Here is a 20241-nt window from a genome sequence, read left to right as displayed (position 1 = left end):
TGTAGTTTATAGGGTCCGATCAATGGGGTGGAGGTGTTGGAGTAGCCTACCTGAAGGAAGCTTGCCTGCTTACTGAAGAAGCTGAGGCCCCAAATTATTTTTTTTATTTTTTTATTTTTTATCATGCAGGATTCAAACTGAGGGCCTATGATGTTTTCCAAAGTCAGACATTTTTTTTTAATCTAACCAGAACAACTTTAAAAAACTGTGTGTATGTACACCTTTGTGTATGCTTCATGTGTGTAGATGCTGTAGGAGGCTACAGGAGGGGACTGGAAGACTAGAGACGGAGTCAGGTGTAGGTGCTGGGAGCAGAACTCCAGTCCTCTTGGAAAGCAGCAAGTACTGCTGATGAACCTCTATCCAGCCTACAGAACAGTTTGTTTGCTTGTTTTTAATTTGCAAAAATCAGTTTTGAGCATTTACTCAAATATTGCTAGGCTTGCCCACACCTGCCCACACCTGCCCACATCCCTGTGAGGTAAGAATCATCCAGATCTAGATGGAGCTACACTGAGGGCGCCTACCCTTTCACCACTGCATGAATGCCTAGTGGTCAGATGCTGTCCCTCACAGAGCCCGACCTGGTCATGCTGGCTTCTCATTTTGTAATATATTTATATTGTGTTTTTACCTTTTTCTTGTTCTGATAAAGTCTTCATGGAAAAATTTAGCTCCCTTTGCCAATTTATCACATCCCACAAATGCTTTTTGTCTTGTAATGTCTCTCTGTGGTGAGAAGAATTCTGGCTAATGATCAATTTAGGGAACAGAGAAAGGAAAGCAAAATGAGTGTGGTGTTCTATGCTATCATAGTGGGATTTCCTCTAGAAAATGGATTTGAATAGATTGTGTAAGAAGTGCAGGAAAAGACCATTGGATGAGGTTGGTGTCAGGTGTATAGCCTGTTCTTCACCTAACTCTCCTCCCTCCCTCCCTCCCTCCCTCCCTCCCTCCCTCCCTCCCTCCCTCCCTCCCTCCCTCCCTCCCTCCGTCCCTCCCTCCCTTCCTTCCTTCCTCCCTCTTCCTTCCTTCTTCCTTCCTTCCCTCCCTCCCTTCCCTCCCTCCCTTCCTCCATCCCTCCCTTCCTTCTTTCTTTCCTCTCTCTCTCCCTCCCTTCCTTCCCTCTCTCTCCCTCCCTCCCTTCCTTCTTCCTTCCCTCCATCCCTTCCTTCCCTCCTTCCCTCCTTTCCTTGCTTCCTTCTTCCTTCCCTCCCTCTCTTCCTCCCTCCTTTCCTTCCTTCTTCCTTCCCTCCTTCCCTCCTTTCCTTCCTTCCTTCCATTTTAGTTTAAATGACAAATTGCCATCAGTTCAATATCTGATTCACTACACATTTCAAAAATAATTCATATACTGTTTACAGCTCTGAAGGTGGTAGAACCCAGGAGAATGGAGCCTTTAAAAAAAGAGATAGATCAAAGTCTTGTGCAATAGTTAACTTTATTCAGAGCAGCAGACCACTTATACTTTGAGAGTTAAGAAGACTCACACAAGTAAAGTGTACAACCACACAGACAAGCTGCACATGGGAAAACATGTTCTCCATAGAGGCATATGAACAAATAGCAATAGCCAGTTACAATGAATAATCCGAGGTGAACTCACTCCTACCCACTACACCTGGGAGAAGCCCAGAGCACATTCCACAGAGAATTTTGAGTTTTGAGGAGTCCCAAGACAATTGCCTTGTTTTCTCGGGGTTTTCTCACAATCACTCAGAATTCTCCTCACATGACTCCGTTCTTTGACCGTGTTCTAACTTTACACTAAACAAAGTCTTGGTTGCTAAATGGAAATGAGTGGTTGACAGTCTTCCAAAGTTTGTCCTTTCAGACAGCATGTGGATAGCTGAAACTGTTACGCGGCATTTAGAGATAAAGTGCTTCATCATAATTTACTAAGCTTGAGAGCAGGGCCTTTGACTAGCTGGAGGAATAGGAAGGCTGTGGACCCTGACTGGGAACAATGCTGACCCACACGGGAAGGCAGCAGAGGACTGATGTGCAGAACTGACTCCACACTGTTTGGTAAAGTCGATTTCCTCCTTATGTCTGATTTGAACTCCTTAGCAGCTGTAGCTTAGCAAATAATGATTTAATCACAACAGAAAGTCTTCTTGACTTGCAAGGAAAATGAATACATTCAATCACATGAAAAATTATCTGCCCATCTTACGCTATTAACATTGTGTTTCCAATGCAGAGAATTAATATTCTTGCATTGAGAAGCTCCTGATAAATATTTATTATACCAAATTTAGCTGGAAAATTCTATATTTCTGGGCCCAAAGTTAAGAAAGCTAAGTTGACCTTACCTTAAAAACAATACCAGAAAATTTATTATGTCAAAAGGAGAGAGAGAGAGAGAGAGAGAAGTCTGTAAAAAAAACTGTATAATTTTCTATTTTCCATTTACACAGACTCTCAACATTATGGGTTAGTAGTTGTCCATAAATTTCAGCAGTCTTACCAACCCTTTGGTCTACAAAAAGACACTGGTACTTGCTTTCTCCTGTGTTGTGTTCTTCCCTTCTCTGACCCCCATTTTACCAACCCCCCTTTATGCTATTAAGATTGCCAATTCGAGTTCCATCCTGCTCCCACCCTCAAAGCTCCCTTGCAAGCCACAAAAGCAACCTCAGTCTTCCTAGGTCAATGCAAACACTGACTGCAGGTATACATGAGCAACCTCAGTCTTCCTAGCCCAATACAAACACTATCTGTAGGTATATATGAGTGACCTCAGTCTTCCTAGGTCAATGCAAACAATGACTGCAGGTATACATGAGCAACCCCAGTCTTCCTAGCCCAGTGCAAACACTGACTGCAGGTATACATGAGCAGCCTCAGTCTTCCTAGGTCAATGCAAACACTGACTGCAGGTGTACATGAGCAACCCCAGTCTTCCTAGGTCAATGCAAACTCTGACTGCAGGTATACATGAGTGACCTCAGTCTTCCTAGGCTGATGCAAACACTGACTACAGGTGTACATGAGCGACCCCAGTCTTCCTAGGTCAATGCAAACACTGACTGCAGGTATACATGAGTGGCCTCAGTCTTCCTAGCCCAATGAAAACAGTTACTGCAGCTATACATGAGGGATGTTTTCACTTCTTTCCCTTCAGGCCAAATAACTGCTTCATTTCTTTCTATTATGTGTCTGTATTTTATTGATGCTAGGTTAAAATAGAAATTATTGCATGATATGGTAAATGTGCTTGTTTATTAATACATTCATTTCCCATTGCTTTTTATTAGTAGCATAGACTATTTGTACAAAATAAAGGCTTTCATTATGACATTTTCATAAAGGCATATACAACAATGGACTTTAATCACATTAACACCTCTTTTACCTTCTCTGGTTTCCTTTCCTTCTCCCAGGATTCCTTCCTCCCAAATAATAACCTTTTTAAATACCAATTTTGCATATGATAGAAAACACATTTCTTTGAGTCTGACTTATTTCACTAGTTCCAAAGTTATTCACTTCCATCTGTTTTCCAGAAAATGGCACAATTTTGTTTCTTGTGAGTAACAAATACTGTATTGTGTATGCACGGCACATCTTCCCTATCCATTCATTTGTTGAGGTCTTAATCATTATGCATCAGAGCTTGATACATATGGGCAGCCTTTTCTTATACAGTTTTATTATTAGCTTTCTGAATGAGTTCACCTCGATTTTTTTTCTGAGAGCCCTGACTTCAGCAAATCCTTCATCACATTGGTCCTCAGCTTATACCCTCCTTACCATCAAGATCACCATGTTGACTGAGGCCATTCTCACTTCATCTTCTGTTCACTTTGGAGGCCTCCACCTTCTGTCCCCACAGGAGCAGTGTGGTTTTTAGGCTGCACGATGGCTGTCATTCTGGGAATGCCGAGCTTCCTCTCACTGTCTTTTTGTTTTCTGTTTTTTCTCCATGCATCTGCTGTTTGCTGAATTCCACATCTTGCTCTTTTCCTGGTTGCCTTTCTGATTTGCTGAGAGAGATCCACAAGCCTACCAGTGATAAAATGTTAAGATTTGAATGCCTCAAAGTACCTGAGTATTTCCAACACATCTGATAGTCTGTCAGGGAAAAAGAATTGCTCACAGGGTAATATTCATCTGGTCTACCCAGCCTTGTCTAGAGCAGAAGGAAATGCTTATTCGTGTTACTAATGCTTGTTCCTGTCACTGAACTCCCAAAACATGTCTCAAATGTCCTCCTCCAGGCAGTAGATTATCAAACTGATTATCAAACCATCAAACTTCACAGCAGACACTCCATGGATGATTCACCACTAGAACTCAAGGGGGACGGGGACCAGTGTGGAGGGCTGAGCAGATAGTTTCCAGGTGACCAGGAGGGCCTAGCTTTCCTTTCCCTCTCTTACATTTTGAGTTTTCCTCATCCCTGCCTTCCTTCTTCTCCCCCAGCATCAGTTTATGAGGCTTTTGTACTGATGAGACCGGCTCCATGAGAATGCCGGCATATCTTCCCAACTGTTCCCTCAGCCAAAGCTTCATCCTTTTTACTTTATAGTTTTTGTTGATGCCTCTAAGTGGGTGATTCACGTTCATCTGAGTAGAACGGAGGGGAAGAAAACGGGGCCTAGGGCTCACTGAGAGAAGCAGGGAAGAAACACCCAGGAAACCGACAGGAGAGTTCTTCAGACACAATTCCATGGCACGAGGCTCAGCAGTCTTCCCTTTGATGTATGAAACCACCACTTAGCTTGACCAGCATTGATGGTTTCTAGGAAGCAATCAGATGTTGCTCTAGGTAGTTCTTTTATATTTGAGTTGGCTGTATGTCCTGGAGGATTTTACACTCTAGTCTTTATGCTTGGTGTACCTAGGAATAGCTGTTTCAAAAATTCTTTAGTTGTCCAGTTAGGATGTACTTCAGTGTAAAGACTCGTGACCTCTTAGCTTTGATGATTGTGTGAGGTCTGTGCTATTATATCTTCTTCATTGCTTTTGTCTCAGATGCAGTTGACTTTGTTCAATAACAGTCTTGCCAGGGTGTCCTCAAACTCATGATCCTCCCACCTCAGTCTCCCTTGTACTGGGATTATAGGTACACAGCACTATTCCAGTGTGTTTATTAATTTTTTAAAAAAGTACAATAAACCATACAAAGCATTAAATTGTCTTAAATCTTATTTTGTTCCCTGGTCACTTTGTATTTTTAACTTTTGTATTTTTATGTCAGTAACTATCAGTTTCTAATGATCCTCTGTCTTCTGTTTCTTCTGCAGCATCTTGACCTTGGGTGAGGGACAGCTCATCTCTTTGAGGATAATTACAGTAGCTTTGTTTCTAGAACTGTTTGGTTTTTCAGATTATCTACTGTGGCCCCAATGTTGATAGTTTTCTTTTCAAACTAGAAACCCCTTCAACTATTAGTTTTCCTGGAAATGAAGATACTCTCTAAATTTTGAATTGCAGTATAGACTGTTTTCCCTGCTAGAGCATGTTGATGCAGGGGTGGGCTGGCTGCTAAGGCAGACTTTGTAACTCTTGATGGTTGATCGGTTGATCGTTTACCTCAGGAATCTGCACTATCATTACGGGCCAAACTGCAGCACTCTTTCCTTACTTCCAGTCCTGTTGCGGGAGATCCTTCTGCGCCTCCAGCCAATAGCTGCTGATATACCAGCCCATTGGGGCGTGGTCTCTCTCTCTTTAAAAAAGCGGCCGCTTCCCTCCTCGCTCTCTTTTCGCTTCCTGCTCCGCTTTGGCGACTAGACTCCTTCCTGATTGCGCAGAGGGCTGTTGTCTGGGACGGTGATCTGTAAGTTTTTTCCCCTTTAAATAAATACCACCCTATTAATCATAATTCCAAACTGGTGTGGGATTGTTTGTGATTTATGCCTTCATCACAACCCAATCTCCAGCTCGCTCTCTGCCGGCACCATGGTTGGCCTTCCAGTCTTCCTTCTGTTCTTGGGTTTATTTCAACTGTCTTCTTAGGTCTTTGCCTTCTCACACAGGCCATGTCTCCTAAGTCTCTGTGTAGCTCATTTCCCTTTGCATAGTCCCAGGGGTCAGTTATCATGCCCAAACCAGTGGTCTCACTACCACCAAAATGACTTCTGAATCTAAGTATAGAGATGACTCTTGGTGATGTACACTCTGGCTAGTTTCTACCACTCCCTCCATTTCTTAGGTAGTGTTCCTTCCTGGTGTGAAGGGCTCTGATAGCATTTGTTTACTAGGATGTAGTTGGTTGGTGATAAACTCACTGGTCCAGATACTTATTGAGCCATGTGTATTGGTCTGGTCTCAGCCAAGAAGAAGAAAGAAGCTATGTTGGATGCTTTTTTTAAAGGACGATACTCTGCTGTCATTCCCATAGATCTTCTGTAAGAAGTTACACACCACCTTTATCTTTATTGGATGTTATTTCATAGTATATGGAGATAGCCACACTTTAAAAAAATAATTTATTTTAGCTTTATTTTATGTGCATTGGTGTAAAGGTGCCAGCTTCCAGGGAGCTGAAGCTACAGGCAGTTGTGAGCTGCTATGTGGGTGCTGGGAATTGAATCCAGGTCCTCTGGAAGAGCAGCCAGTGCTCTTAACTGTTGAGCCATCTCTCTAGCCTGATAGTCACACTTTTATGTCCCCAAATTTACACATATATGTATATAAATTTATACATCCATACAAATTAGTGGGAACCTAATTACTCCAATGATTCCTTCATTCTGTTCTAAAAAGGGATAACATTTGGGTGTGTGCCAATGACACAGAATTTCTGAGTAATCATTTCTTGCTTTTTCCTACCTTTAAAAGCTTATCAGAGAGATACCAGCCCATTAGATCTTCCTAATGAATGACAGGAACCCTGAATGCTACCTAGTGTCATCTTATTTCTTCCCATCTTCTTGCCTGTTAGAGTCCCCTCTGCCTGATTCCCAGTTTATCCCTTTGAGGGGAGGTGACTCTGAGAGGCCACCTCTTTTCCTGTCATTATAACAGTAGGATCTGGTGGACAGATAGATCAGGCTGATGAAGGTTCCTGAGTGGACAGATGAAGATGGTGAAGATGATAGGCCAGGCTGCTGAAGGTGGACAGGTAGACCAGGCTGATGAAGGTAAGTAGATAGACAGATCCAGCTGATGAAGGTTCCTGGGTAGATAGATAAACCAGGCTGATGAAAGACCCTGTAGTTGGCTCTTTTGGCTTAGTCTGGGTGAGAGGAGTTATATAGACAATGACTTAGACTAAAAGAGAAAGAAAAAAAGAAAGAAAAAGAGTCCAACCTTTCTGGAAGCTCCTTGGGCTCCTGGTTTTCTGGAGATGGTTGAAACACAGACCAGAATTCCATGTGACCCAGGTAACTGCAAGACCCACAAGATCCTCCCAGAGAGATCTGTGACCCACAAGGTCCTCCCAGAGAGATCTGTGACCCACAAGGTCCTCCCAGAGAGATCTGTGACCGTTCTAGGTGTCTATTGTTTTTCCAGAGAGATCTGTGACCGTTCTAGGTGTCTATTGTTCCAGAGTGAAAACTCGAAAGCACAGAAGTTCAGCTAAGACTTTCTTGCAGAAACTCAAACAAAGCCCCTGTAGCCCAGAACTACAGGCTCCAGATCACACCGTAAGAATCCCGTTCTTAAGCAGAGAGCGTCAAAGAGTAGGAGCGCCTGGAACCACACCCCTTGTGCCTCCTGTCCCCTGTATCTCTTTTGGATTCCAAGAGGCAGATAGCCCTCTTTTGCTTTGTTTCATTTCTGTTTCGTTGCCTGTTTTTCTGGGTGGTAGCTTCATTATAGGCTAAAGCTTTCCAAAGAACTCGAATCCCCAGCTCCCTCAAAGAGCTCTAAAAAGGCCACTGGGGATTATACAAAGTGTTTACTCTTCTTTTCCTTCTGCTTTGCTAGAATTTTCGTCAATGAATAAATTATGTACAAAATTACATTCATGAGTAGATATTCAGTCAAACAAAAATTTAACAGAACAAATTGAGAATGAAATTTCTTAACAGTCCTTGTCCTCCCCCCTCCCCCTCCCCCTCTCATTCTCTTTCTCAGCCCCTGCCTGGCCCTCACTCTGCATTTCCTTCATCTGCCCGACTTCCTCAGCTCAGACACAAATATTCACTCCATGGCTATCTGATGTCTGATGAATGGTAACTGGAGAAGGCAAACAAGCACAATTAGCACAAGGGCATCCCTAAAGCAACCAATGACATCTTAGCAATGGCATCTGAAGGTGACTCAGCCTTGCTTCTGGTCCAATGGGTCCCAAACCCATGTCAAGGAAGAGATAGAACAGTAGTATTGTCTTCCCAAGTACAAGCTGTGGGACAATGGTCTGTATTCTGCCAATTGTATCTTAATAAAATGCTGATTGGCCAGTAGCCAGGTAGGAAGTATAGGCAGGGTAACCAGGCAGGAAGTAGAGGCGGGGCAATGAGAACAGGGGAATTCTGGGAAGAAGAAAGTCTCAGTCTGCAGTCATCATCCAAACGAGGAGGAAGCAAGATGTGATTGCTTCACTAAAATAGGTACCAAGTCACGTGGCTAACACAGACAAGCATTATGGGCTAATATAAGTTATAAGAGTTAATAAGAAGCCTGAGCTAATAGGTCAATCAGTTTATAATTAATGTAGACCTCTGTATATTTCTTTGGGACTGAATGGCTGCGGTACTGGGAGGGACAGAAATCTCAGTCTACAGAATCTCTTGCAATCAGGAACTAGAACACTGTACTCAGAGATGTTGCTTACCTACGGGGAGCTTTAGAGAAAGTGCTCTGAAGTAATTAAAGGAACATAACATAACCGGCACCCAGTGAAACTGTAACGTCAACACAGCATTATATAGGATGAAGAATTCACAGAGCCATTTAAAGGACAGTTGTCATCACTCTGCATGGCAGTAACCTGATAGATACTAAGTGCAGCGAAATATCAAATGTGGAAATCAGAGGCATGGTGACCAGCATGGAAGCCCAGAGAAGTCAGGCAAACGGATTTGACATGGTCCTCCAAAACACTCTCAGGGGAGCGGAAATAATTGCTGCCGGGCAGCTGTACCAACTGTAGGCTATCCTGAGCCTCTTGGCATTGACGTGTCTAAAGAATTCTCTTTGTTCTGATTTCATTAATCTCTGTTTATTACCAGACTTCATCTATAGTTCAGATATGGGCATGGACCTGTTACAGGGATCTTTAGTCTTCTATTTCTCTGTCAGAGAGCTTTCCCCCATCAGAAGTGAAAGAAATAACACTTTGACCACCATACTATTTGACTTCCTCTTTTGGTTGACCCTTCTCTCAGAAAGGAAAGGACGGGTTACACAGTGCATGTCCTGTGAGGAACAGCTATTGCAGATTTAAAAAATAAAATCTGGCATTTAGTTGGAGAGATTAGTGGATGTGTGTTGCCCTACTCTGGGATGGGAGGTGATGGATACACTACAGAAATGTTCAGTTTGTGGGCTCAGAAAGGTAAGGTCTGATTGGGGGTGCCGGAAGCTTCTGGCAAAGGACAAACCCACTGGGCCTTGTTCCCTATGGGATAAGCACATGAGCATCTAATTGTCATTGTTTGACCATTTAGGGGCAAGGACGATATGCTCCATTTATTCTGTAAGGCTCAGGGTGTGGCTTGTTCAATATTAAAGTGAAGGCTTCTGGGACAGAAACATTACACCAGTGTTTTCTCCTTACACCGTAAAACAATGTGTTTAAAATATTAACTTAATTAAAATCCTGATGCAGGTGCATTTTTACTGGGCTACCTAATTAAGAAGGGGAAGGAGAGGGGACATATGGATCCTTTCAACCCCAAACCCACCCCATCTCCCCATCCCCCTACGCACCACTCATGAGATTTGTGTCGAGATGAGAAAAATTTCCACTCTGTTTGGGTTATGCCAGAATGCTTTTGAAAGACACACTAAGGAAGAAACCAGACTGATAGAAAACTATCATTCCCTATCCACTTCTTTTCTGGGCACACAATTATAAACCATCAGAGTCATGCACCCAGAAAGCAGAATGCCTGATCGGAAGTAACGGAAATGGGGACTGTAGAAAGGAAATGGCAGGATTGCCCATGAGGGGATCCTCTCTAGAGACAATAGCTGCTGTTTCCATGGCAATGGCAGATTCACCTGCACACCTCATCTCTCTGCTCCTTTTGTTCGGAGCAAACACCCATTAAGCAGCAGCCGGCATTATTAGCAAGGCAGAGACACTTAAGAAGTGAGCTGGTTGCTACCATTCCACTCGGAGACCTTTTGTTCTGTAATGGATCTGCATCTTCCTGGGGGGGCTCAGGAAAGCACTTGAAAATGTTCTTCATCCTACCTGGGTCACACTTTCCTAAGAAGGAGTTAAAATCTCTAGTTTTCAAACCCAGTGACTGCCAAACCCCAGTATGCCACAGAATTCTCTACATCTACAAAGTTCAATTTCCCCGATCCTACCTCCAGAGTCTGATTTAGTTGGCATCTCCATCTATTATGTGTTACTATCTCTGAATTCTACAGATCTGGTAATTTGTAATGAACAAGGCTTATTCAGCTCATAGTTCCAGACACTGGGGGGTTCATGGTCAAAGAACAGCATCAACAGAGGACTGGTGGTGTCCTCTCTTAATCCTGAGGCAGTTTAGGGTAACACAGTGTATAAGAGAGCCAGAGAGGCCATTTTTACAGTGGGGCTCTTTTGATAGTAACCCTTTTATACATTGCTAATGCAAACGTATTAGTTTGCTAGGGCAAAGTGTTCATGGTCCAGTTACCTCTCAAAGGTCTCACTTCTGAAGTACAATAATAGTGGTTATTTCCACTGTGACAGAAACATTGACAGCAAGGAGTAGATCTGAGATGGGCCTAGGTATCCTTAGATAATTCAGGCACACAAGACCACACACCAAGGAGTAGATCTGGAGATGGGCCTAGGTATCCTTAGATGATTCCGGCACACAAGACCGCACACTTCTGAGAATCCCTGTTTTACATATTATGCTAGCTAGTTTTATGTCAACTCAAGACAAGCTAGAGCATTTTGGAAGAGGAAGTCTCAACTGATAAAATGCCCCCACCAGACTGGCCTGTGCACGAGTCTATGGTATTTTCTTGATTAATGATTGCTATAAGAAGGTTCGACTCACTGTGAGTGGGGCCACCCCTGGACTAGAGCTGTAAGAAAGCAGGCTGAGCAAGGCAGGGGAAGCAAGCCAGTAAGCAGCGCCACTCCATGGCTTCTGTATCAGCTCCCGCCTCCAGGTTCCTGCCCTGGCTTCTCTCAGTGATTAACTACCAGCTATAAGGTGAAATGAATCTTTTCCTTCCACAGTTGCTTTTGATCATGGTGTTTTATCACATCAGTAGAAACCCAAAGACCCATATTGTCTAGGGGAGGACAGGATCGAACAGTGTCCCCGTCATAGAAGATCACAGATTAAAGGAGGGTGGTTGAATCTCAAGAATTGTCATGTAGTGAACCTGCTTTGAAGCTAGGGGAGGAAACAACCCTGCCTCCTGCTCTCGGTCTTCATCTGAGAGGAACTTCAGTGTGTCTGCACCTCGGAGCTGCAGGTGACGCTTCTGTTTTTATTCAAATGCAGTTTCCATTTGAAGGAGAATGACTTGATCTGAACAAAAGTTCTATTTTTGGATAGGAAAAGTAAATGGTGCACTGATATTTACAACATAGAAACTTCTTCCTAAGAGGGCGAATCCTCGACTGCTTGATTTTCCTTAGCAGGTGTTTCTAGAAGAGCCCCACTCAGCGGGCACACCCGGTGACCACCTGAACTGCTGAGCTTTGGGGACTTCCCTTACCTTCACATAATCAGAACAAGGAAGGAAACTGGTTCTCAGTCTAGCAGCATTGCTGAAGGTTTTTGTTTTGAATATCTGCTGACTTGTGAACCAGGACCTCGTTGGCACTGACTGCTGCAGGGCCAGCTCTGTGTACAGGGTGCAGTTTGGTCTGAACACAGAAGTGCTGGGCTATGTGTAAATGACCACACGGGGTGTTAGAAAGGCAAGTGTGCAGGGGTGGTGCACACCTTTAATCCCAGCACTTGGAGGCAGAGGCAGGTGAATCTCTGAGTTCAAAGCAGCCTGATCTACAGAGCGAGTTCCAGGACAGTCAGGGCTACACAGAGAAACCTGTTGTGAAAAAAACAAAACAAAACAAAAAACGTTGCAGCTATGCAGGGAAGAGGTCCAAAGTGGTGGTGAAGCCTGCAAGCCTTGGAACCAAGTTGCCTGACCTTTAACCCACACTTCTCCACACATTTCAAAGGCTCCTTCATCTACAGCAGTGATTCTCAACCTTCCTAATGCTCTGACCCTTTAATACAGTTCCTCATGTTGTGAAACCCAAGCATAAAATTATTTCATTGCTATTTCATAACAATTTTGCTACTGTTTGAATCATAATGTAAATATTTGATATGCAGGATAACTGATATGAGACCTTCATGAATGGGTCATTTGACCCACAAAGGGTTCATGACCTGCAGGTTGAGAATCACTGATCTAAGTAGGAGTGGTCCAGCACATCAGGCCCTTAGGGCGTGAGCTGGCACTTAGCAAGGGCCCAGAGCAAGTTTGCTCTTCAGGTTGTAGAGAAAGGCTGTTGCACCTGCCTTTGCCCAGAGGCCATGCTTCTGCTCTGTTTGGAAGGCCAGGGAGTCAGTGCGGTCACCATTTGCACTGGGACTGCTGGCTGTTTAGTTGCCATCTGTGCCCACAGCATGAATGTGGGAATTAGCCAAGTGGGTGAGAACGCACCAGCGAGGTTGGACAGGGCACTAATCTTTCCTCTACAGCTGGTTTCCACCTGATCCTAGTGGAGATTGCCCTGTGTTCCCTTTATAATCCACAATCCCATCTATCTCAAGCTTGACCAGTTTTCTAAAATAGCATAGACTCTAGGCCCCAATGGAGTCACTTTCTTCTGTGCCTTTGAATCAAGTAGAAGGGTTTGGAATAAATAAGGAGAAATCTTGGTGTAGTTCTCACTCCTGTCTTCTTCATCTCAACACCCTCCCCAGACAATCTCTGAGTACCTGTGCCCAGTGCTGAAGTGCTCCAAAGAAAGGAAATAAGGAAGACCCCAAAGAGGAAAGCCGTGGGCAGGGATCTGACCGTGCCATGGACAGCATGGTTGGGGAGGAGTCACTATGGAAAGACCTCAGGTCAGAATGAGCTACCACTCTGAGAAGGGACGAAAGGCTGAGTGACATTGTCACACGGAGCCAAGCTTGAGTTGAGGCGAGGAGGTAAGAAAGCTTCAACAGGCTAGATTGTGGTGGCGATGAGGTCAGAGCAGGGCCTCAAGGGATCATGTTTACGGGGAGGGATCTTGAGTGACTGGTAGACTCAGACATCCAGAACGTAAAGCAAATCTTCAGTTCACTCTTCCACACACCAAGAATCCTGGGGCATCGCGAGCTGTCAGGCTGTTCTGAGTATCTGACTTGCATCAAACCATACTTGGCAGAGCTTATGTTCTGGAAGAAAGGAGAGAGAGAGAGAGAGAGAGAGAGAGAGAGAGAGAGAGAGAGAGAGAGAGAGAACAAGCCATAAAGACAGGCACAGGTAGATCATGTCTATGTTAGAAGAGTTAGTGCTATATATAGAAAAAGACTGAAGTGGAGCAGGGTGAGGGGAAATATGAGTGGCAAGGGCAGAGGGATGTGTGTGTGTGTGTGTGTGTGTGTGTGTTTGTGTGTGCTTTTAAATAGATTTCCTAGCAGAGGCCACAGCAGAAGTTGAGACTAGAGGAGGCGTGAATTTCAGCCTTCTGGGTAACACTGAACAGCAGGTATGAATGCCTCCTGGGTGAGTTGGGTATTTGATGGACAAGTTAGCTGACCTCTGTGGGTTCTGAACTTCTAATCTAAATGACTTGTTTAACATAATAAACTATGTAGTAATTATATATTATATTATATTATATTATATTATATTATATTATATTATATTATATTATATACATAATTAAGTGTAATAATAAAATAAGGTATTTTTGAAAAGGGCAAAGTGAAAAGGATGAGGTGATCTTTTTTTTTCTTTTTTTTTTTTTTATTTTTCGAGACAGGGTTTCTCTGTAGCTTTTGGTTCCTGTCCTGGAACTAGCTCTTGTAGACCAGGCTGGCCTCAAACTCACAGAGATCCACCTGCCTCTGCCTCCCGAGTGCTGGGATTAAAGGCGTGTGCCACCACCGCCCGGCTAGATGAGGTGATCTTAAATGTCTTTTCTTTTCTTTTTGAGAATTTTATGCCTGAATGCTGTGTTTATACCTCTCCCGTCTTAGTCAGTGCTCTGTTGTAAAGAGACACCAGGACCAGGGCAGCTCTTAGAAAGGAAAGCATTTAATTGGGCTTGCTTATTGCTGCAGAGGTTTAGTTCATTATTAGCATGGTGGGAAACTTGGCACCATGCAGAAAGACAAGGTGCTGGAGAAGGAGCTGAGAATTCTACATCCGGATCCTTCAGTCCCTCCCAGGTGATAGTGCCAATCCCTGAAAACAACCACATTCTCAATCACACCTCCCTTGTCTTCTTTCTATTCCTTCTCAAATCCATGGCCTCTTTTCTTCTGTAACATTGTTTTACACACATACACATGTGTATACACACACACACACATGATGTACATATATGTATATATAAATACAACCAGTTAAGTCCATTTGGTATTGCTTGTAAGGGTGAGTTTAGGGCTGACCATGTGGGTCAGCAAGTCAGGGTACTCATTCCTGGAAATATCAATTCTCCTTCTCCTAAGGGACATTAATTGTTTTTTTTTTGTTTGTTTGTTTTTGTTTTTGTTTTTTTTTCTCGAGACAGGGTTTCTCTGTGAAACAATCCTGGTTCTCCTGGAACTTGTTTTGTAGATCAGGCTGGCCTCAAACTCACAGAGATCCACCTACCTCTACCTCCTTAGAGTTGAGATCACCTGGTTGGCTTTAGCTCTTCATCTAGGGGTGGGGTTCTTGTGAGATCTCCCCATCCGCATTGGCAGGTCAACTGGTGACGTCATTGTTCACGGCTTGCTTCGGAGGCAGCGGATAGGAGAGCATTGGCTCGCCGGGACAGAAGACAAGTAGCTTCCAAGGGCAGCTCCCCTAGTGGATGAGAGGAATCACAGACAGGATGAGGCCTGCTCTCAGATGCTGCCCTTGTGCCGACTTCTGAGAGGCTCCAAGAGTCCTGCAAAGTTCCACAAGGGCCTAGACCAGCAGCACAGACTCCTCCCAGCCATCCTTGTTAAGGAGCACGTTTCCCCTGGCCACAGGAAGGGGGTGCTTCTTCCCACTGTACAGGGTGCAGCAAGGCGGCGTTCCCACCGGCCGGGTTTCCAGGGAGAGATGTAATTTACAGGGAAGCAGGGAGCCTGGAAGTTCAGCATGAGGAAGTGAGTTGGGCTCCCAGAGCCTATAAAGTTAGCATTTGGCTGTTGCTGGGTAGGGCTCTGAGGAGAGAGGAAGAAAAGATGGGTAGGGATTACCATCATCCGGCCACAGGAAAAAGGAAGAAAAAAACTAAGGCCAGGCCTAGCGCTCATCTAAAGCACAGATGCGCACAGATGTGTCTGCAAGAAGGGGCACACTTATAGCGTGCTTACACTGAGCACCAAACACTTTACCTGTCCCCCTGTTATGACATCACTTGATTCTTACCACTTCGCAAGGTAAGAGGAATCAGTACTATAGGAACCATTTTATAAAGACGAAAACCGGGGTCCAAGAAAGTCAGTTATCTGTGTGTGGACTTTGAGCCAAAGAAGAGAGAGCTGAATGGTGGGTGATGACGCTGGGGTCATCTGGTGCTCGCTCACTTTTCATTGTTGCTCCCGTGTGTGCTCTGGAGGTGACAACGGGCTCCTCGGCCGGCGTCCCTTTACTGAGCCCCCAGACGGAGTCACTGTGTGAGCACTTTGTGGTTTGGCTCCTGTGGCGAGCCTGGGTTCTGGCTCCTGCCTTTGCTCGGTCCCTTTGTTTATATTTAATCATGCTGACAGGATTTACTTTAGTCCAAGTTCAGGCTCTTAGCTGTTTTTTTCTCTTTCTCTTTGTTTCTTTCCTATGTGTGCAGACTCAGGCCGGATACTTTGTCTCTTCGTCTTTATCCATAGCCCCCTTCTCCTTGCAACCCTCCACAGCCACGGGAGTTGGAAAACTCCCACTTCCCTTGGGGAGTTCTCTGAGATTTGGGGTTCCTTTCACCCTTTAAGCTGCATGTTCCCTGTTTCCAGTTTTTCTAAGGGTCACTGCTAGTCTGACTGGAGACTTCCCATGCTTATATAGTCTGAAGATTTCCTGCTGCTGGGAAGCTGCTCTCATTTAGTTATTCTAGTCAGAAGTTATGATAACCAGTTTTTCTTTTCTTCTCTTTGCTTTTTTTTCCTTCCTTCATTCCTTTCTTTTCTTTTTCTGGATAAAAAAGAAAACCAGGGGCCAAGTATTCATATTGTTCAGACCCCATTGGGGTAAAGTCCGGGCTCAACACAACACTTGTGTTTCATGGCTCTGCCACGTTTGTGGGAGTCTTCTGGCAGTGATCATCCTAACAGTGGCTGGCAGAGTGAGAACTGTCATCGTTTTATTGAGGAGGAAATGCAAAGATCATGGATACCACATTTATCCTTGAGTTGTGTGTGATACTTTTTTTTATTAAAAAAAATCTCTGTTGTGTTATAGTCTATGATAAAAATTCAAATTAGAGTCAAAATTGATACTGGCTACCAGCACAGTATATCTTCATGAATCCACTTTGATCGGAGAGCGAGTGAGTCTCTGGATCTGAGGCACACAGGTTAAGCCTTGTCTGTGTTTCCGGGGTAGTTAGGTGTTGATGGACGGGCATACCCTACTTAAACTCCTAAACCATGTATTTTGAAGATTTACTTTTATCTGTGTTTATGTGTATGTGTGCCATGAGAGTGTGGGTACTCGAGGAGACCAGAAGAGGGCGTTGGATCTCCTGGAGCTGAAGTTACAAGTGGTTATGAGCCTCTATTCCTGAGTGTGGGAAACTGTACTCAGTCCTTTGGGAGAGCAGCAAGCACTCATAACCACTTAGGCATATCTCCAGGCCCCTAAATTGTGTATTTTGAAAGACATTCAGATTTCTGTCAAATTCAATAGGTCTAAGAGATATGAGCTTTCTGTGTCTTCAAACTCATCCCTTACATCTTGGCTTAGATTTGCTCTCAGTGGGCAAACCCACTTCTGTTTCTTACTGTCGTTTTTTGCGTGCTTATAAGGCCAAGGAAGGCCTGTACATTCTCAGTGAAGCTTGGTTGTTCCTCCTTTTTTGCTCCAGTTATCCTCATGTTTTGGGACTTTCTTGCAGATACTGGGTAGGGAGATACCACCCCTCACCTGGCTTAGGCTGAACAATGTTCTCTCTTGTTTCTGTGAAGTCAGAATTACTGTTGTTACTGTAACTGAATGAAGCTGGTTTTCGTGGGGGAGGGAATTCCTAATCAGACAGAAGGAACCTAGAATGGTGGTTACTTTCTTTTCTCAATAAACATCTCTAGGGGCTGAAGAGAGGGCTCAGTGGTTTAGAGAACTGACTATTCTCCCAGAGGAGCCTGTGTTAGGTTCTCAGCAGCCACGTGGCAGCTCACAACCACTGGAGACTCTAGTTGTAGGGCATCTAACACTCACTTCTGACCTCCACGGGCTCCTGCATACGATGTATAAGCATACATTCAGGCACACACATATAAAAATAAACTAAAATTTAAAACTCTCTCTCCAACCCTACCTGGAATACTCCAATTTTCTCATGTTGCCTATGAACCTATTGACCTCAGCGTCTATGTAGAGAAAAGAAAAGTAGTTTAAAATTCTTTTAAAAATCAATTCAGTAACCATTTGTTGAGTACCCTCTGTGCCAGATCCTATGGTGTGTGTGCATTAGGATGGCCAGGTAGGGAAAGTCTCTGATTGTGTAGAAGTCACACCAGTGAACCAACTGCTAAATAGTGTGAGAAATCCCATGGCAGAACATTAGACAAAGTAGAAAGGAATCCAGGATATCGGTGGGCAGCCTGGTTTCTGGAGTAGCTGCATTGCGTTCTAACAGCAGTTGCTGATGATAGGCTTTCCTTTCTAGGCAAATCTTCTGTTGTCAGGATTTTCCCATTTGTCTCTTCAGCTTGTGGTAGTAATCACTTCCCATGACCGCTGGCTTGGGGGAGCTGTGTCTTCTCTTGCTTTTTTTCCTCACTCAATATTTCCCATGCCTTTGAATGTAGTTCTTCATTTAAACTATCTTGGCTGTATTTTACTGCTCTTATTGGTACAAGCATGGAAACATGGGGGTGGGGGTTGTACATCTGAAGACCAATTATAGTTTAATAGGACCCAGCAATTATCAAGTATAAGGTAGAAGGAGGGCAGATGAATGGGTAGGGATTGGGCCAGTAGATGCAGTTCCTGAATATTGCAGATTTAAGGGTTTTATTTTGAAAGGCGTGATTAGCCACTGAAGAAATTTAAGAAGGACAGAGATAAAAAGAGACTTATAAAAAGGGATTACTGGCTATTGTGTTTAGATTGAATGGCCGAGGTAACAAGGTGACATGGGAGGTATTGAGACAGGTTAGTTATGAGGTATACAGTGTCATAAATTACTTAGAGCTGAATCAGTCCATTGTATACCTTAGGTTTCTTACCTCTGCAAGCCACTGCATGCTTTTGAACACAAATTATTGAGAGCTAGTCCTACTTACAACCAAAGAACTCTGATCATTAATAAGGCTCATAAAATGGGTGCATTCCTTAGATAATTGGGAGTGAGAACAACTGGACAAATGGGGTGGCTGAAATAACACAGGTGGCTAAAGGGAGGAGAAGAGTGAAGGACTCCTGGTTTTCCTTACAGACGTCATGGCCATGACGTGCCATTCATTCGCTTGAAGGATACTGGAAGGAAGATCACATTTCCCACTCCCAGGGAGGGGGACTGGTGAGTCACTCAGTTTTGACAAGCTGAGTTTGAAGTCTGGGAATGCCCAATAGACACTCAGTTATGTGACTCTGGGATTTACAGAGAAGCTCTGGCTAGAGACACACATTTAGACAGCATCAGCTTATCAGTAGTTACAACTGTGGGAGTGGATGACGTCACCCAGGAAGATAGTGTGATGTAAGACAGAGGAAGACAAGGGGAGAGAAGGAAAAGGGGCATGAATAGGTGAGAAATTGGGTAAAGAAAGCAGGTAAGAGGCAAAGGACTGAGCTGATTGAGCTCAGAGGCTAGGATTGAAAAGAATGGCAAAGGAACACGAACCAGTTGTGGGATCCAGCTGGAGGTAGCAGTCAGATGGATAAAACTTGTATTGGCATCTAGAGGGATAGGATGTGGGGGTGAGTACTGGCGTCTAGGATTTCAGAAGTGGAGTAATTCAGGGAAGTAATTAATTCAGCTCAGCTTGTGGTCAGGAGAGGTCAAGGCACTGTGACAAAGGTGGTTGAGGCACAGAGATTAAAGTCCTGTGGGGTCGGGGAGGGGCACAGTGATCCAAGTGGGTGTGTAGTGAGGTCAGAGGCGAGAGTGTCATCAGGGTCTAATGGGAGGGTTAGCTAATGGCTCGGAAGTTGAAACAGGAGAATTCTGCCTTCCCCTACCAGTCCTTCAAAATACAAAACAGCTCTGTCCCAGAGGACTTCAAAGAAGCTATATTCTCTCATTGTGCAGAGAGAATAGAGATGTGGTGGTATGGATAGGAACGTTTGAGTGCTTGCCTATTCCTAGTGGAACTATTGGGAGGTGTGGCCTTGCTGGAGGAGGTGTGGCACTGTGCTTATGGGCTTTGAGGTCTCAGAAACTCAAATCAGTTCACTTCCTGTTGCCTGCAGATCAAGATACAGAATTCTCAGCTCCTTCTCCAGCACCATGTCTGCCTACACACCTCCATGTCCCACCATGATGATAATGGACTAAACCTCTGAACATGTAAGCTGCCCCAGTTAAAATGTTTTCCTTTTATAGAGTTGCCATGCTCATGGTGTCTCTTCACAGAGATAGAAACCCTGAGTAAGACAAGAGTGCAGCGAGATCTCTGTGACCACCATGGCTGGCAGAATAGTGACTGGAAGGAGGCAAGCAGGCAGTTTGGCTTGGTTCGGCAGTACTCAGTAGCCACTGTTGGCTCAGCACAGCACCGTTTGGTGAAAACTTTCCTGGTGATAATTAACTCAATTACCTGTGTGTACAATAAAACTCAAAGTAAGCTAAATAAAGGT

This window comes from Chionomys nivalis, chromosome 10, assembly GCF_950005125.1.
Source record: "Chionomys nivalis chromosome 10, mChiNiv1.1, whole genome shotgun sequence".
NCBI classification, from domain to species: domain Eukaryota; kingdom Metazoa; phylum Chordata; class Mammalia; order Rodentia; family Cricetidae; genus Chionomys; species Chionomys nivalis.
Note: the sequence above shows the minus strand (reverse complement) of the source record.